Here is a 20,281-nt window from a genome sequence, read left to right as displayed (position 1 = left end):
ATTTGGACAATATGAAAATGCACCATTTCACTGGCTTGTGGCAAACGATGTGGACTACATGAAGTAGTAAGCATGTTATATTTAATACCATTGTAGACATGCTTCAAACAAATTACCTGTATATCCGTCTGCAAGTTTCTTTACTCATTATCACAACTGCAATGATATTGATGTCAGTACTAAGTTGTGTATATGCTTACAGCGCCACCTACTGGACACAGGAAGTCAGCCTCATATGACAAACATTATCCGATTTATATGAAATTTACAGGATGTGTTCTCCACATCACATACTACAACATGACATATAATTGGTGGGTGCTCTCTAGCACAACATAGTGGACACAGGCAGGGATATTTCACCACATCATGCGACGTCAAATAAAAGCCTGTGTATGAAGACGTCTACCTGTGCACCCTCCGACTGGAGCACAGCCCAACGTGCATGGGGGGGGCGAGGGCCCGTTAAACGCTGCTTGCAGCTTTAATTATTATTATTATTGTGTAAAATAAACCAATTAAAATCTTCTAATCTGTTCCCAAGCCTTTTTATCTGAGCTCTTGTCCAGATCATCCGTGTTAAATGAACATTTACATCTATTTTAGTCTTGCTTTTTATTTCTATACTTTGTTTTATTTTCATTATAAATAGGTTTTCTTTTTGTATGTTTCCAATTCTTACTGTTAAATGGTTCTTTTTATGTAATGCACATTGAATTGCCCCTGGGTATGAAATGTGCTTCATAAATAAAGCTGCCTTGCCTACATAACAGCTGCATATCACCTGTACTCGGTTAGCAAAGAGGGACTTCAGAAAATGATCCGGACCCGAGGATCACAGTGTTGGGCTTGAAAGAGGAGCTCCAGGTCGCTATTATAAAAGATTAAACTGCTTCCTGCAGCACAGTCCACTGTCACAGTCTCTCTGTAGTTTATAGATGTAAAAACCTCCAAAATAATAAACCACTGAGTCGAGCTGCATTTTTTCACTGCAGTTACTACACAGAGATAAAAATAACATTTCATTAGTGTCAAATTAATCCATCCATACTCATGTAGTAGCAATACTTGCTCAGCAGATGCCGCCATTTTTACTGTATCAAATTCTTTGAAACAATTAACCATTATTAATATAATTGTATGTCTATATATATAAAAAATGTCATTTCAATGGGTTTAATGTTAATTTAAAGCTTCTTAAAAGCCATCTCCTCCTACAAAGATATTCTGTATTAGATTCACTACTCCATGCCAACTGAACACAAACTCTCATCAATTACTGCTGGATTAGAAATAAGTTTTCTTTCAACAGTTTAATCAGGGGAGAGCGCGAACGCAGTCCCCCACTACCAGAAATTATGCAATCGAGATTCCCACATTTGGGGAATTCGCAGAGGTCAGCACAACCGGAGTGCAATGGTTGAGCCTCGCCCTGGGTGAACCACCTTCTTGATCATGGTATCTCCCTTGCCAGGTAAGTATGAGTTGTACAGATCCGAGCCGGGGAACTCTTTCACAGACACAGCACGCCGACTGATGGTGGGCCATCCATACATCATCCAAACTACACGCTGTATGAGGCTGTGGATCTCATAGACTGTATATAAGAAGGTGGATCTGAACGGATTCAACACACAAGGAGACGTTTCACACTAAATATAACAAACATTATTTAAACTTGATATGACACATAATGACTGGCTTTCCCATGATGCACTGCTGCACTACCACATCATACCCTCACCTAAAATCACCCACTGTTTCAGTTTACCTCCAACAAATGAGAAACACACCAACAACAGCATCAGATGAGCCAAAGTGAAATCATACTGCAGTCACAAGTTGTTTTACCACATTTGAAATTAAGAAAAAAAAAAAAAAAAAAGAAGAAGAAAGCACATGTTTTTCCCTCTTCCTCACAATACAACCGCCTCCCGTTTATTTTTTTCTAGGGCAACCAGGAAGGGAGTTCCAGTCCTCTGAAATGATGCCAACGTGGAAGTAACTTAAAACTGCATTCTATCAAAAGGCCACCAGGGGGCGACCATTTTGGTGTCAAAAGGACTTCGGTCTCTATACAAGTCAATGGAGAATTCACCAACTTCTCACTTGATTTCTAACCTCAGTAAACGTTTTCAAAATGTGTTTATGATCTCAATCGCTAGTTTAAAGCCTTCTTCAATGTTCATTTGTGATATTTTGGCCTCCCAGATTTTATATTTGACGATAAAGCAGGGTATTCATTAGGGCGTGGCTACGTCGTGTTTGACAGGTTGATTGGTTCACAGGTTCAGGAGGGCGCCTCTTGCCCCTCCTGATGCCCATATAAGTAGAATCTGTGTTTTTTTTTTAATCCCAGCCTGCACCTGAAATTTTCAATATGGCGCTGCTCAGATCCGAAACTATTGGCTTCCAAGCAGCAGTTCACAAACCAATGGGTGACGTCACGGATGTTACGTCCATTTTTATATACAGACTATGGGGGCAACAGACATTCCTGCTTCTCCCACCTACTGGTCTAGAGTGGCAACAACACTGTTTAAGAAACAGCACATTGAGACATTCAGCATGATTTTTCTATATAACAGCAAGAATAAATTATTCTTCTGACATATCAGAACAGCAGACATAGAAACCAGCAGAAATGCAGCAGTGAGGAGGAGGAAGAGGACCCCCACTCACACTAACCCCTCCCCCACTGAATAGCTGCAACAGGAGGGAGACAGCTCCAGTCCAGGCAGACAGAGGCAGCTCAAATAAAGTGAACAAAACATCAAAATGAACATCAGCAGTAACGTCAGTGTTATTAAGCACAAACTGCGAGTTCACATGCATTTGGTCTGTGTGGCTTTTTATCGATAGGTTATCATAAACAGTGACTTTACTTTTGAATGGAGCCCAAGAACAGTCTACCTCAGTGTAAAACGTAACTTCTTTTATCAGAAGAAGTAGACTTACTAGGCATATTATATATAATACCATCGTAGACATGCTTCAAACAAATTACCTGTATATCGGTCTGCACAAACTGTGGCTATTATTGGTGTTTATTATTCATCTCTTTACTCATTATCACAACTGCAATGATATTAATGATGTCAGTACTACGTTGTGTATATGCTTACAGTGTGATTGACAAGCACTGATCAGAGGTGACAAACCCACACAGAAAGGAAGAGATTGGGAACCAGTGGGTGAAAGATTACTTCAAAGAATATGCACAGAGCTTCCCAGAAGTCTCCCGTCTCCTTGAGGCCAACATCAACAGGTGTATCTACGGCCAGAAAGGGTTCGAGGATCACACCTTTCAGGAGATGTGGGAACTCTACAGACAGCACCACGCCCAAAAGAACAAGCCAGAGGAGTTTAGCGATGAGCAGCGGGAGATAATTAAGAAAGAAAACAGTTCTGTGAGGAGATGGTTGAACATACCAGTGACCCACATCACTAGCGCACAGATAAAGAGATTCAGGAAATATAATGACGAGAAGGATCAAGTACGTACTGGATTGATTATTTGCTTGAAGCAGGATTGAAAATTTTTCAGATTGGAATTAAAAACTGGTATGTCATAACATGTAGATAATTAATTTAGGAGCGGCCTGCCACTCCTAAATCATAGCCACCGCTCCTTAAAAATTCTCTCTCTCTTTTTTTGTTTTAATTGTTCACCGCCGCATCTTTCAACCTTCACAGCAGAGTCCTGCCGGGTACTCGCGGGCACTACGGTAAACTAGGAACTTTGAGGTTATGCGGTTATCAAGGCAACAGGTCAGAGAGTCAGCGGAGTGTAAAGCGGTGACTTACCGTCCGGAGAAATGGTAGACTTAAGTTATTAGCTTTAGATAACTCGACAGCACTAGCGGAGGAGTTGAGAGACAAAAGTTTGAAGAAGCACCGGCTTCATTCAAATCTCCGGTGTGGGTTAGTTTTGGTTTCGCCGTTGAATATATGCAGGAGTCTCCCGTCTATTGATAGCGGCTGGATCGATCGAGCAAGCAAGAGTGCGCGCTAGTGAGTGACTGTACGTGTGTGTGTGTGTTTGTATGAATATCAATGCAGCGCGTATGAGAGCACAACATCCTTACAGCTGTGTGTTGCAGCTTCTTAGACCAATCCCCCCACCGGACCGACACCGATCGCGTCCCCCCTTCCCCAATCCAGTGTAATGTTTTATACATATTTTATACTGTATAGCGAATACAAGTAGTCAAGGAATAAGAGGCAGTTTACCATTTGGAAGTGTTGTGTTTGGTAACTGTTAACTTGAAAAGAAAGTGTTATATTGTTCAGTACACCAGTGATACTGTAATTGTTAACTGTGAAATGCAGTTTTTGCTGACAAGCAAAATAAAGAGATAATTTTGGGAGAAAAAAAGTTGTTCTCTTTACACACAAAACACGTACCAAAACCGAACCGAAACCGTGGCCCAAAAACCGAGTGTGAACTGTGAGAGGGATTTTTCAACAATGAATAGGGTAAGACATTTAATAATATATCAAAGGAAAAAACTAGAAACAATTTTAAATTGAGGGTGTAGTAAATTGAGAGAAACAATCTCATTTTTGTTTCTATTTGTAGGTGAAGACTGACTTGAGAAACAGGCTGCAGGGAGACCACCTTGCAGCATGTAAGATGCTGAGCATCAGCGGGCCACCTCTGGCAGCGTTTCCTTACAACAGAGCCCTAGAGCTCTTCTTTAAAAAACAAAGAAAGATTCAGTGTTCTGAGGCAGGGTGCAAACTGTGCCACTGATTCCAAGGCCCCAAAGAGAAATGATTATTTATTGTTTTTACTTTTATTTCATTTCTATTGTTTTATTTATTTTATTCATTTATTTTTCATTACATTAACATTTATACATACAGTGGACCACTGAATAAATGTGTAAAAGTAAAATCTGCAGTCAAATGTCATTTGTTTACACCACCACAGCACCCCGGAGATCCTGCCCCCACTGCTGAAAAAAATCCTAGAGGAAACACTGATATGTATATTTCATTTCAATATGTTTTATGTTGATTGTATGCTTCCTAAACGCTGTTTCCTCCTACTCATGTATTGTGTATTAGATTCACTACTCCATGCCAACTGAGCACCAGCTCTCATCAATTGCTGCTAGGTTAGTAATGAGTTTTCTTTCAACAGTTTAATCAGGGGAGAGCGCGAACGCAGTCCCCCACTACCAGAAATTATGCAATCGAGATTCCCACATTTGGGGAATTCGCAGAGGTCAGCACAACCGGAGTGCAATGGTTGAGCCTCGCCCTGGGTGAACCACCTTCTTGATCATGGTATCTCCCTTGCCAGGTAAGTATGAGTTGTACAGATCCGAGCCGGGGAAGTCTTTCACAGACACAGCATGCTAACTAATGGTAGACCATCCATACATCATCCAAACTACACGCTGTATGAGGCTGTGGATCTCATAGACTGTATATAAGAAGGTGGATCTGTAGGGATTCATCACACAAGGAGACGTTTTATACTAAATATAACAAACCTTATTTAAACTTGATATGACACATAATGACTGGCTTTCCCATGATGCACTACCACATCATACCCTCACCTAAAATCACCCACTGTTTCAGTTTTACCTCCAACAAATGAGAAACACACCAACAACAGCTTCAGATGAGCCAAAGTGAAATCATACTGCAGTCACAAGTTGTTTTAACCACATTTGAAATTCAGAAAAAAACAAAAAGAAAGCACAGTCTCCCTCCTCCTCACATTACAACTGTTTCCTGTTTCTTTTTTTCTGGCGCAACAGACATTCCTGCTTCTCCCACCTACTGGTCTAGAGTGGCAACAACCACTGTTTAAGAAACAGCACATTGAGACATTCAGCATGATTTTTCTATATAACAGCAAGAATAAATGATTCTTCTGATAAATCAGAGAACAGCAGACTGTGAAACCTTCAGAAATGCAGCAGTGAGGACTCCTCCCCCCCTCACTCACAAGCTGCAACAGGAGGGAGATACAGCTCCAGTCTAGGCAGACAGAGGCAGCTCAAATAAAGTGAACAAAACATCAAAATGAACATCAGCAGTAACGTCAGCGTTATTATGCACAAACTGCGAGTTCACATGCATTTGGTCTGTGTGGCTTTTTATCGATAGGTTATCATAAACAGTGACTTTACTTTTGAATGGAGCCCAAGAACAGTCTACCTCAGTGTAAAACTTAACTTCTTTTACCAGAATAGGTACACCTGTTGTTACATATTTAACTATTATTTGCACAGCTGTGTAATTTATTCAGTAGAAGAGTTACTGACATTTTAAATCAGTCTGTTATTGATGAAAGAGGAGCGCTATCAGAGATGGGCCAATTCTTATTAAACATAAAACACACCGCTCCCTCCTAAAACCTATGGGGGAAAACACTGGTGAGGATTTTCCACTTACAATCTAACTTCACCACTTTGCAGCTTCCTGCTCTATTAATAAGGATTACAAACACTGTAAATATACATATATTGCTGGAGTATAAAACCTCAATACATCTTCGAAACAGCTATGACACCATATATAGACAAAGGAATTATATATGCTATTTTTTTCATATTAAACATAGAGAGGGGGGTGCACCGTTCCTGGAGGTACTGCAATACCAGGTCGATGCGTGGAGTGGACGGAGCAAGCCCCTATTCCATCTCCCTATTCCAAAAATCAATTTAATATATGGTCCCCGGGTAGGGGACGTATCAGATATTAAACTGATAAGAACAGATACTACACTTGATCTTAGCCAAAAGGCCGAGAAGCGATAACTTAGTAAGCGTCGGAGTTAGTGGAGTCATCCTCTGCAGAAGCAGTCTCACTCACGGTTTCACAGAGTCCTAGACAAGTCAAAGACAGATTTAACTTCTTTTTAAAACTTTGATTAAATATACTTTAAATAAACACACAAATATCCTAAATGTATCAGGGGAAATAAACTGGAAGTCACATTAGAGTCTGATCTCTGGTGGAGAAGATAATGTTTTTAACGATATATTTACTAACAGAGTTGCAGCTCCATCTAGCGGAGAAAACATAGAACTGCACCCCACTGCATTACAGCATTAAAAACAACCATTTCAAAATATATGTAAATATTTCTTTTTCATTTAACATTAAAAAACATGGATTTGCAAACTAAAAAGGGACAAACTAGAAAGCAGAGGGTATCCCTGTGCCATCGCTTCAGCTGTGCCTGGGAAAGCTGCTGGTGCCATTTGGACAATATGAAAATGCACCAATTCACTGGCTTGTGGCAAACGATGTGGACTACATGAAGTAGTAAGCATGTTATATTTAATACCATTGTATACATGCTTCAAACAAATTACAGAGGCCCTATTGTATCTGTAAGGATTCTTATTATTACACCTAATTAATCACGCATGTTGAGGGTCCCGCCCTGAACTAGGGATGTCTGCCGATATTAGCAAAAAAATGCATATCAATATGGGATCGGCCTGCACGGGAAAATCCCGAAATCCGGTCCGCGTTTTTCAGCACACCTAGTGCACACCTAGCGACCTGTCCAGCATCCCACTTGTCTGTGCATGTCCCACTAAGAATTTAAAGTTATCGATAAAAATGTCAGCTGTGTGGGATTATTTTACCCTAAAAGACGAAAAAGACGAAGAGGCGGAGTGCAATACTTGCCACAATAAAGTCAAACGTGGTGGTAAAGCGGTAAGATATTTTAATACGACAAACCTGATCAAGCATTTAGCGAAATACCACCAAAAACAACATGAAGCGTTTCTAAAGAAAACCGAAGACAATAAAAAGAAAGGTCCTACACAACCAACACTGGCAAAGCGTGACAAACTGCCACAAAACAGTGCCAAAGCCCAGGGAATAACAAGAGTTAATGCCAGGGAAATAATACTGGATGACTTGGGTAAAGTTAGAAAGAGATTGGCAGATTCGAACTTCAGCGATCAATAGCTCACAAACGAAACATTGTTAAAACATAAAAAATGCCTCTTTCCTATCGTGGTAAGGTAGACTATTGACTACAAACTCATTTTCGCCAAAACGAGTCGTCCTCCAGGCTGCATGAAATATATTGCTCTCTATGCGCTGCGGGCTGAGAGGCGAGCGCTTAGAGACCGTCTACAAAGTGCAGTACCAAAACGAAAAATATTCAATATCTCCACTTTTATTCACTGTAGTCTCACCAAATTCACTCCACACACCAACGGTCACCTGATAATCACACTAAAACAGTTATTGTTACAACATGTGCTTGTGTATAATACTTCAATATCATCACTGTCATGTGCTGTTGTTCCATTGATTTCCCTTCAATATCATCAATATTATACACAGTAGTCTTCACTATATTCACTCCACACAACAAGGGTCACCTGATAATCATACTACAACAATTATTTCAGAAAAAAAATCTTAGTTTATTGTGAAAAATTTAGGAGGACTCCCTCTCCCAGGAGGCCGGGTGTCCCCCCATGGGATTTGGAGATGGTTTTGTCAGCCTTGCGGCATGGGCTGTTCGCGCCTCTGGAAACGGTTAAGCTGAAATGCCTTTCGCTCAAGACTACATTTTTGTTGGCTATTGTGTCGACAAAAAGGGTGGGTGAGCTACATGCCCTTTCCGTGCATGAAGAGTGCTGACGCTTCTTGCCTGGGAATGCTGGAGTGCTGCTGCGCCCTAATCCTGCACTCCATCCTAAGGTCTGGTCTGAGTCCCAGGCCAACCAATCTCTTGAGTTGCGCCCTTTCCGCCCTCCTCAGGATGGGGTATACAGTGTATAATATTAACTATATTGACGATTTTTCACAATAAAACTACCAAAAAATAAACAAAAACAAAATTTTCTGAAATAACTGTTGTAGTATGATTATCAGGTGACCCTTGTTGTGTAGCATGATTTTGGTGAGTATACAATGTATAATATTAACACTATTGACGATATTTCAAAATAAAATTCCCCAAAAATATGCAAAAACACGTTTTTCTGAAATAACTGTTGTAGTATGATTATCAGGTGACCCTTGTTGTATAGCATGATTTTGGTCATCCTACACTGTATAATATTAACACTATTGACGATATTTCAAAATAAAATTCCCCAAAAATATGCAAACTTTTTTTTTTCCTGAAATGACTGTTGTAGTATGATTATCAGGTGACCCTTGTTGTATAGCATGATTTTGGTCATCATACACTGTATAATATTAACACTATTGACGATATTTCAAAATAAAATTCCCCAAAAATATGCAAACTTTTTTTTTTTCCTGAAATAACTGTTGTAGTATGATTATCAGGTGACCCTTGTTGTATAGCATGATTTTGGTCATCCTACACTGTATAATATTAACACTATTGACGATATTTCAAAAATAAAATTCCCCAAAAATAAACAAAAACAAGTTTTTCTGAAATAACTGTTGTAGTATGATTATCAGGTGACCCTTGTTGTATAGCATGATTTTGGTCATCCTGCACTGTATAATATTAACGCTATTGAAAATATTTCAATATAAAATTCCCCAAAAATATGCAAACTTTTTTTTTTCCTGAAATGACTGTTGTAGTATGATTATCAGGTGACCATTGTTGTGTAGCATGATTTTGGTTAGTATACAGTGTATAATATTAACGCTATTGACGATTTTTCACAATAAAATTCTCCAAAAAAAAACAAAAACACTTTTTTCTGAATTAATTGTTGTAGTATGATTATCAGGTGACTCTTGTTGTGTAGCATGATTTTGGTGAGTATACAGTGTATAATATTAACACTATTGACGATTTTTCAGAATAAAATTCCCCAAAAATATGCAAAACATTTTTTTCCTGAAATGACTGTTGTAGTATGATTATCAGGTGACCCTTGTTGTATAGCATGATTTTGGTGAGTATACAGTGTATAGTATTGACGATATTGAAGATTTTTGAATATATAAAATCTCCAAAATTATATCAAAACTAATTTCCCCAAAATAAATGTTGTAGTATGATTATCAGGTGACCCTTGTTGTATAGCATGATTTTGGTGAGTATACAGTGTATAGTATTGACGATATTGAAGATTTTTGAATATATAAAATCTCCAAAATTATATCAAAACTAATTTCCCCAAAATAAATGTTGTAGCATGATTATCAGGTGACCCTTGTTGTGTAGCATGATTTTGGTCATCCTACACTGTATAATATTAACGCTATTGAAAATATTTCAATATAAAATTCCCCAAAAATATGCAAACTTTTTTTGTTCCTGAAATGACTGTTGTAGTATGATTATCAGGTGACCCTTGTTGTGTAGCATGATTTTGGTCATCCTACACTGTATAATATTAACACTATTGACGATATTTCAAAATAAAATTCCCCAAAAATATGCAAACTTTTTTTTTTCCTGAAATAACTGTTGTAGTATGATTATCAGGTGACCATTGTTGTGTAGCATGATTTTGGTGAGTATACAGTGTACAATATTAACGCTATTGACGATTTTTCACAATAAAATTCTCCAAAAATAAACAAAAACACTTTTTTCTTAAATAATTGTTGTAGTATGATTATCAGGTGACCCTTGTTGTATAGCATGATTTTGGTCATCCTACACTGTGTAATATTAACGCTATTGAAAATATTTCAATATAAAATTCCCCAAAAATGTGCAAACTTTTTTTTTCCTGAAATGACTGTTGTAGTATGATTATCAGGTGACCATTGTTGTGTAGCATGATTTTGGTTAGTATACAGTGTATAATATTAACGCTATTGACGATTTTTCACAATAAAATTCTCCAAAAAAAAACAAAAACACTTTTTTCTGAATTAATTGTTGTAGTATGATTATCAGGTGACTCTTGTTGTGTAGCATGATTTTGGTGAGTATACAGTGTATAATATTAACACTATTGACGATTTTTCAGAATAAAATTCCCCAAAAATATGCAAAACATTTTTTTCCTGAAATGACTGTTGTAGTATGATTATCAGGTGACTCTTGTTGTATAGCATGATTTTGGTGAGTATACAGTGTATAGTATTGACGATATTGAAGATTTTTGAATATATAAAATCTCCAAAATTATATCAAAACTAATTTCCCCAAAATAAATGTTGTAGTATGATTATCAGGTGACCCTTGTTGTATAGCATGATTTTGGTGAGTATACAGTGTATAGTATTGACGATATTGAAGATTTTTGAATATATAAAATCTCCAAAATTATATCAAAACTAATTTCCCCAAAATAAATGTTGTAGCATGATTATCAGGTGACCCTTGTTGTGTAGCATGATTTTGGTCATCCTACACTGTATAATATTAACGCTATTGAAAATATTTCAATATAAAATTCCCCAAAAATATGCAAACTTTTTTTGTTCCTGAAATGACTGTTGTAGTATGATTATCAGGTGACCCTTGTTGTGTAGCATGATTTTGGTCATCCTACACTGTATAATATTAACGCTATTGACGATATTTCAAAATAAAATTCCCCAAAAATATGCAAACTTTTTTTTTTCCTGAAATAACTGTTGTAGTATGATTATCAGGTGACCATTGTTGTGTAGCATGATTTTGGTGAGTATACAGTGTACAATATTAACGCTATTGACGATTTTTCACAATAAAATTCTCCAAAAATAAACAAAAACACTTTTTTCTTAAATAATTGTTGTAGTATGATTATCAGGTGACCCTTGTTGTATAGCATGATTTTGGTCATCCTACACTGTGTAATATTAACGCTATTGAAAATATTTCAATATAAAATTCCCCAAAAATATGCAAACTTTTTTTTTTCCTGAAATAACTGTTGTAGTATGATTATCAGGTGACCCTTGTTGTGTAGCATGATTTTGGTCATCCTACACTGTATAATATTAGCACTATTGACGATATTTCAAAATAAAATTCCCCAAAAATATGCAAACTTTTTTTTTTCCTGAAATGACTGTTGTAGCATGATTATCAGGTGACCCTTGTTGTGTAGCATGATTTTGGTCATGCTACACTGTATAATATTAACGCTATTGAAAATATTTCAATATAAAATTCCCCAAAAATATGCAAACTTTTTTTTTTCCTGAAATGACTGTTGTAGTATGATTATCAGGTGACTCTTGTTGTGTAGCATGATTTTGGTGAGTATACAGTGTATAGTATTGACGATATTGAAGATTTTTGAATATATAAAATCTCCAAAATTATATCAAAACTAATTTCCCCAAAATAAATGTTGTAGTATGATTATCAGGTGACCCTTGTTGTATAGCATGATTTTGGTGAGTATACAGTGTATAGTATTGACGATATTGAAGATTTTTGAATATATAAAATCTCCAAAATTATATCAAAACTAATTTCCCCAAAATAAATGTTGTAGTATGATTATCAGGTGACCCTTGTTGTGTAGCATTATTTTGGTCATCCTACACTGTATAATATTAACACTATTGACAATATTTCAAAATAAAATTCCCCAAAAATATGCAAACTTTTTTTTTCCCTGAAATGACTGTTGTAGTATGATTATCAGGTGACTCTTGTTGTGTAGCATGATTTTGGTCATCCTACACTGTATAATATTAACACTATTGAAAATATTTCAATATAAAATTCCCCAAAAATGTACAAACTTTTTTTTTTCCTGAAATAACTGTTGTAGTATGATTATCAGGTGACCATTGTTGTGTAGCATGATTTTAGTGAGTATACAGTGTATAATATTAACGCTATTGATGATTTTTCACAATAAAATTCTCCAAAAATAAACAAAAACACTTTTTTCTGAAATAATTGTTGTAGTATGATTATCAGGTGACCCTTGTTGTATAGCATGATTTTGGTCATCCTACACTGTGTAATATTAACGCTATTGAAAATATTTCAATATAAAATTCCCCAAAAATGTGCAAACTTTTTTTTTTCCTGAAATAACTGTTGTAGTATGATTATCAGGTGACCATTGTTGTGTAGCATGATTTTAGTGAGTATACAGTGTATAATATTAACGCTATTGATGATTTTTCACAATAAAATTCTCCAAAAATAAACAAAAACACGTTTTTCTGAAATAACTGTTGTAGTATGATTATCAGGTGACCCTTGATGTATAGCATGATTTTGGTCATCCTACACTGTATAATATTAACACTATTGAAAATATTTCAATATAAAATTCCCCAAAAATATGCAAACTTTTTTTTTTCCTGAAATAACTGTTGTAGTATGATTATCAGGTGACCCTTGTTGTGTAGCATGATTTTGGTCATCCTACACTGTATAATATTAGCACTATTGACGATATTTCAAAATAAAATTCCCCAAAAATATGCAAACTTTTTTTTCCCCTGAAATGACTGTTGTAGTATGATTATCAGGTGACTCTTGTTGTGTAGCATGATTTTGGTTAGTATAAAGTGTATAATATTAACGCTATTGACGATTTCTCACAATAAAATTCTCCAAAAATAAACAAAAACACTTTTTTCTGAAATAACTGTTGTAGTATGATTATCAGGTGACCCTTGTTGTGTAGCATGATTTTGGTCATCCTACACTGTATAATATTAGCACTATTGACGATATTTCAAAATAAAATTCCCCAAAAATGTGCAAACTTTTTTTTTCCTGAAATGACTGTTGTAGTATGATTATCAGGTGACCATTGTTGTGTAGCATGATTTTGGTTAGTATACAGTGTACAATATTAACGCTATTGACGATTTTTCACAATAAAATTCTCCAAAAATAAACAAAAACAAGTTTTTCTGAAATAACTGTTGTAGTATGATTATCAGGTGACCCTTGTTGTATAGCATGATTTTGGTTAGTATACAGTGTATAATATTAACGCTATTGACGATTTTTCACAATAAAATTCCCCAAAAATATGCAAAACATTTTTTTCCTGAAATGACTGTTGTAGTATGATTATCAGGTGACCCTTGTTGTATAGCATGATTTTGGTGAGAACACAGTGTATAGTATTAACACTATTGACGATATTTCACAATAAAATTCTCCAAAAATAAACAAAAACACGTTTTTCTGAAATAACTGTTGTAGTATGATTATCAGGTGACCCTTGATGTATAGCATGATTTTGGTCATCCTACACTGTATAATATTAACGCTATTGAAAATATTTCAATATAAAATTCCCCAAAAATATGCAAACTTTTTTTTTTCCTGAAATAACTGTTGTAGTATGATTATCAGGTGACCCTTGTTGTGTAGCATGATTTTGGTCATCCTACACTGTATAATATTAGCACTATTGACGATATTTCAAAATAAAATTCCCCAAAAATATGCAAACTTTTTTTTTTCCTGAAATGACTGTTGTAGCATGATTATCAGGTGACCCTTGTTGTGTAGCATGATTTTGGTCATGCTACACTGTATAATATTAACGCTATTGAAAATATTTCAATATAAAATTCCCCAAAAATATGCAAACTTTTTTTTTTCCTGAAATGACTGTTGTAGTATGATTATCAGGTGACCCTTGTTGTATAGCATGATTTTGGTGAGTATACAGTGTATAGTATTGACGATATTGAAGATTTTTGAATATATAAAATCTCCAAAATTATATCAAAACTAATTTCCCCAAAATAAATGTTGTAGTATGATTATCAGGTGACCCTTGTTGTGTAGCATTATTTTGGTCATCCTACACTGTATAATATTAGCACTATTGACGATATTTCAAAATAAAATTCCCCAAAAATATGCAAACTTTTTTTTTTCCTGAAATGACTGTTGTAGCATGATTATCAGGTGACCCTTGTTGTGTAGCATGATTTTGGTCATGCTACACTGTATAATATTAACGCTATTGAAAATATTTCAATATAAAATTCCCCAAAAATATGCAAACTTTTTTTTTTCCTGAAATGACTGTTGTAGTATGATTATCAGGTGACTCTTGTTGTGTAGCATGATTTTGGTGAGTATACAGTGTATAGTATTGACGATATTGAAGATTTTTGAATATATAAAATCTCCAAAATTATATCAAAACTAATTTCCCCAAAATAAATGTTGTAGTATGATTATCAGGTGACCCTTGTTGTATAGCATGATTTTGGTGAGTATACAGTGTATAGTATTGACGATATTGAAGATTTTTGAATATATAAAATCTCCAAAATTATATCAAAACTAATTTCCCCAAAATAAATGTTGTAGTATGATTATCAGGTGACTCTTGTTGTGTAGCATGATTTTGGTGAGTATACAGTGTATAATATTAACACTATTGACGATTTTTCAGAATAAAATTCCCCAAAAATATGCAAAACATTTTTTTCCTGAAATGACTGTTGTAGTATGATTATCAGGTGACCCTTGTTGTATAGCATGATTTTGGTGAGTATACAGTGTATAGTATTGACGATATTGAAGATTTTTGAATATATAAAATCTCCAAAATTATATCAAAACTAATTTCCCCAAAATAAATGTTGTAGTATGATTATCAGGTGACCCTTGTTGTATAGCATGATTTTGGTGAGTATACAGTGTATAGTATTGACGATATTGAAGATTTTTGAATATATAAAATCTCCAAAATTATATCAAAACTAATTTCCCCAAAATAAATGTTGTAGCATGATTATCAGGTGACCCTTGTTGTGTAGCATGATTTTGGTCATCCTACACTGTATAATATTAACGCTATTGAAAATATTTCAATATAAAATTCCCCAAAAATATGCAAACTTTTTTTGTTCCTGAAATGACTGTTGTAGTATGATTATCAGGTGACCCTTGTTGTGTAGCATGATTTTGGTCATCCTACACTGTATAATATTAACGCTATTGACGATATTTCAAAATAAAATTCCCCAAAAATATGCAAACTTTTTTTTTTCCTGAAATAACTGTTGTAGTATGATTATCAGGTGACCATTGTTGTGTAGCATGATTTTGGTGAGTATACAGTGTACAATATTAACGCTATTGACGATTTTTCACAATAAAATTCTCCAAAAATAAACAAAAACACTTTTTTCTTAAATAATTGTTGTAGTATGATTATCAGGTGACCCTTGTTGTATAGCATGATTTTGGTCATCCTACACTGTGTAATATTAACGCTATTGAAAATATTTCAATATAAAATTCCCCAAAAATATGCAAACTTTTTTTTTTCCTGAAATAACTGTTGTAGTATGATTATCAGGTGACCCTTGTTGTGTAGCATGATTTTGGTCATCCTACACTGTATAATATTAGCACTATTGACGATATTTCAAAATAAAATTCCCCAAAAATATGCAAACTTTTTTTTTTCCTGAAATGACTGTTGTAGCATGATTATCAGGTGACCCTTGTTGTGTAGCATGATTTTGGTCATGCTACACTGTATAATATTAACGCTATTGAAAATATTTCAATATAAAATTCCCCAAAAATATGCAAACTTTTTTTTTTCCTGAAATGACTGTTGTAGTATGATTATCAGGTGACTCTTGTTGTGTAGCATGATTTTGGTGAGTATACAGTGTATAGTATTGACGATATTGAAGATTTTTGAATATATAAAATCTCCAAAATTATATCAAAACTAATTTCCCCAAAATAAATGTTGTAGTATGATTATCAGGTGACCCTTGTTGTATAGCATGATTTTGGTGAGTATACAGTGTATAGTATTGACGATATTGAAGATTTTTGAATATATAAAATCTCCAAAATTATATCAAAACTAATTTCCCCAAAATAAATGTTGTAGTATGATTATCAGGTGACCCTTGTTGTGTAGCATTATTTTGGTCATCCTACACTGTATAATATTAACACTATTGACAATATTTCAAAATAAAATTCCCCAAAAATATGCAAACTTTTTTTTTCCCTGAAATGACTGTTGTAGTATGATTATCAGGTGACTCTTGTTGTGTAGCATGATTTTGGTCATCCTACACTGTATAATATTAACACTATTGAAAATATTTCAATATAAAATTCCCCAAAAATGTACAAACTTTTTTTTTTCCTGAAATAACTGTTGTAGTATGATTATCAGGTGACCATTGTTGTGTAGCATGATTTTAGTGAGTATACAGTGTATAATATTAACGCTATTGATGATTTTTCACAATAAAATTCTCCAAAAATAAACAAAAACACTTTTTTCTGAAATAATTGTTGTAGTATGATTATCAGGTGACCCTTGTTGTATAGCATGATTTTGGTCATCCTACACTGTGTAATATTAACGCTATTGAAAATATTTCAATATAAAATTCCCCAAAAATGTGCAAACTTTTTTTTTTCCTGAAATAACTGTTGTAGTATGATTATCAGGTGACCATTGTTGTGTAGCATGATTTTAGTGAGTATACAGTGTATAATATTAACGCTATTGATGATTTTTCACAATAAAATTCTCCAAAAATAAACAAAAACACGTTTTTCTGAAATAACTGTTGTAGTATGATTATCAGGTGACCCTTGATGTATAGCATGATTTTGGTCATCCTACACTGTATAATATTAACACTATTGAAAATATTTCAATATAAAATTCCCCAAAAATATGCAAACTTTTTTTTTTCCTGAAATAACTGTTGTAGTATGATTATCAGGTGACCCTTGTTGTGTAGCATGATTTTGGTCATCCTACACTGTATAATATTAGCACTATTGACGATATTTCAAAATAAAATTCCCCAAAAATATGCAAACTTTTTTTTCCCCTGAAATGACTGTTGTAGTATGATTATCAGGTGACTCTTGTTGTGTAGCATGATTTTGGTTAGTATAAAGTGTATAATATTAACGCTATTGACGATTTCTCACAATAAAATTCTCCAAAAATAAACAAAAACACTTTTTTCTGAAATAACTGTTGTAGTATGATTATCAGGTGACCCTTGTTGTGTAGCATGATTTTGGTCATCCTACACTGTATAATATTAGCACTATTGACGATATTTCAAAATAAAATTCCCCAAAAATGTGCAAACTTTTTTTTTCCTGAAATGACTGTTGTAGTATGATTATCAGGTGACCATTGTTGTGTAGCATGATTTTGGTTAGTATACAGTGTACAATATTAACGCTATTGACGATTTTTCACAATAAAATTCTCCAAAAATAAACAAAAACAAGTTTTTCTGAAATAACTGTTGTAGTATGATTATCAGGTGACCCTTGTTGTATAGCATGATTTTGGTTAGTATACAGTGTATAATATTAACGCTATTGACGATTTTTCACAATAAAATTCCCCAAAAATATGCAAAACATTTTTTTCCTGAAATGACTGTTGTAGTATGATTATCAGGTGACCCTTGTTGTATAGCATGATTTTGGTGAGAACACAGTGTATAGTATTAACACTATTGACGATATTTCACAATAAAATTCTCCAAAAATAAACAAAAACACGTTTTTCTGAAATAACTGTTGTAGTATGATTATCAGGTGACCCTTGATGTATAGCATGATTTTGGTCATCCTACACTGTATAATATTAACGCTATTGAAAATATTTCAATATAAAATTCCCCAAAAATATGCAAACTTTTTTTTTTCCTGAAATAACTGTTGTAGTATGATTATCAGGTGACCCTTGTTGTGTAGCATGATTTTGGTCATCCTACACTGTATAATATTAGCACTATTGACGATATTTCAAAATAAAATTCCCCAAAAATATGCAAACTTTTTTTTTTCCTGAAATGACTGTTGTAGCATGATTATCAGGTGACCCTTGTTGTGTAGCATGATTTTGGTCATGCTACACTGTATAATATTAACGCTATTGAAAATATTTCAATATAAAATTCCCCAAAAATATGCAAACTTTTTTTTTTCCTGAAATGACTGTTGTAGTATGATTATCAGGTGACTCTTGTTGTGTAGCATGATTTTGGTGAGTATACAGTGTATAGTATTGACGATATTGAAGATTTTTGAATATATAAAATCTCCAAAATTATATCAAAACTAATTTCCCCAAAATAAATGTTGTAGTATGATTATCAGGTGACCCTTGTTGTATAGCATGATTTTGGTGAGTATACAGTGTATAGTATTGACGATATTGAAGATTTTTGAATATATAAAATCTCCAAAATTATATCAAAACTAATTTCCCCAAAATAAATGTTGTAGTATGATTATCAGGTGACCCTTGTTGTGTAGCATTATTTTGGTCATCCTACACTGTATAATATTAACACTATTGACAATATTTCAAAATAAAATTCCCCAAAAATATGCAAACTTTTTTTTTCCCTGAAATGACTGTTGTAGTATGATTATCAGGTGACTCTTGTTGTGTAGCATGATTTTGGTCATCCTACACTGTATAATATTAACACTATTGAAAATATTTCAATATAAAATTCCCCAAAAATGTACAAACTTTTTTTTTTCCTGAAATAACTGTTGTAGTATGATTATCAGGTGACCATTGTTGTGTAGCATGATTTTAGTGAGTATACAGTGTATAATATTAACGCTATTGATGATTTTTCACAATAAAATTCTCCAAAAATAAACAAAAACACTTTTTTCTGAAATAATTGTTGTAGTATGATTATCAGGTGACCCTTGTTGTATAGCATGATTTTGGTCATCCTACACTGTGTAATATTAACGCTATTGAAAATATTTCAATATAAAATTCCCCAAAAATGTGCAAACTTTTTTTTTTCCTGAAATAACTGTTGTAGTATGATTATCAGGTGACCATTGTTGTGTAGCATGATTTTAGTGAGTATACAGTGTATAATATTAACGCTATTGATGATTTTTCACAATAAAATTCTCCAAAAATAAACAAAAACACGTTTTTCTGAAATAACTGTTGTAGTATGATTATCAGGTGACCCTTGATGTATAGCATGATTTTGGTCATCCTACACTGTATAATATTAACACTATTGAAAATATTTCAATATAAAATTCCCCAAAAATATGCAAACTTTTTTTTTTCCTGAAATAACTGTTGTAGTATGATTATCAGGTGACCCTTGTTGTGTAGCATGATTTTGGTCATCCTACACTGTATAATATTAGCACTATTGACGATATTTCAAAATAAAATTCCCCAAAAATATGCAAACTTTTTTTTCCCCTGAAATGACTGTTGTAGTATGATTATCAGGTGACTCTTGTTGTGTAGCATGATTTTGGTTAGTATAAAGTGTATAATATTAACGCTATTGACGATTTCTCACAATAAAATTCTCCAAAAATAAACAAAAACACTTTTTTCTGAAATAATTGTTGTAGTATGATTATCAGGTGACCCTTGTT

At 34.1% G+C, this 20,281-nt stretch overlaps 3 non-coding genes across 3 annotated transcripts; all 3 read right to left on the bottom strand.

Moving 5' to 3' along the window:
• Positions 1-1,318: 1,318 nt before the first annotated feature.
• Positions 1,319-1,482, bottom strand: LOC133981191 (U1 spliceosomal RNA). The gene has a single exon (XR_009925257.1). It is a non-coding gene; the product is annotated as a U1 spliceosomal RNA (small nuclear RNA).
• A 3,673-nt stretch (positions 1,483-5,155) lies between these two features.
• Positions 5,156-5,319, bottom strand: LOC133981190 (U1 spliceosomal RNA). The gene has a single exon (XR_009925256.1). It is a non-coding gene; the product is annotated as a U1 spliceosomal RNA (small nuclear RNA).
• A 1,270-nt stretch (positions 5,320-6,589) lies between these two features.
• LOC133981220 (U2 spliceosomal RNA) lies at positions 6,590-6,780 on the bottom strand. Its single transcript, XR_009925284.1, has one exon. It is a non-coding gene; the product is annotated as a U2 spliceosomal RNA (small nuclear RNA).
• Positions 6,781-20,281: the final 13,501 nt, after the last annotated feature.

This window comes from Scomber scombrus, chromosome 5 (assembly GCF_963691925.1).
Source record: "Scomber scombrus chromosome 5, fScoSco1.1, whole genome shotgun sequence".
Classification (NCBI taxonomy): domain Eukaryota; kingdom Metazoa; phylum Chordata; class Actinopteri; order Scombriformes; family Scombridae; genus Scomber; species Scomber scombrus.
The sequence above is the reverse complement of the archived record's forward strand: the minus strand, read 5'-3'. Positions and strand labels throughout refer to the sequence as shown.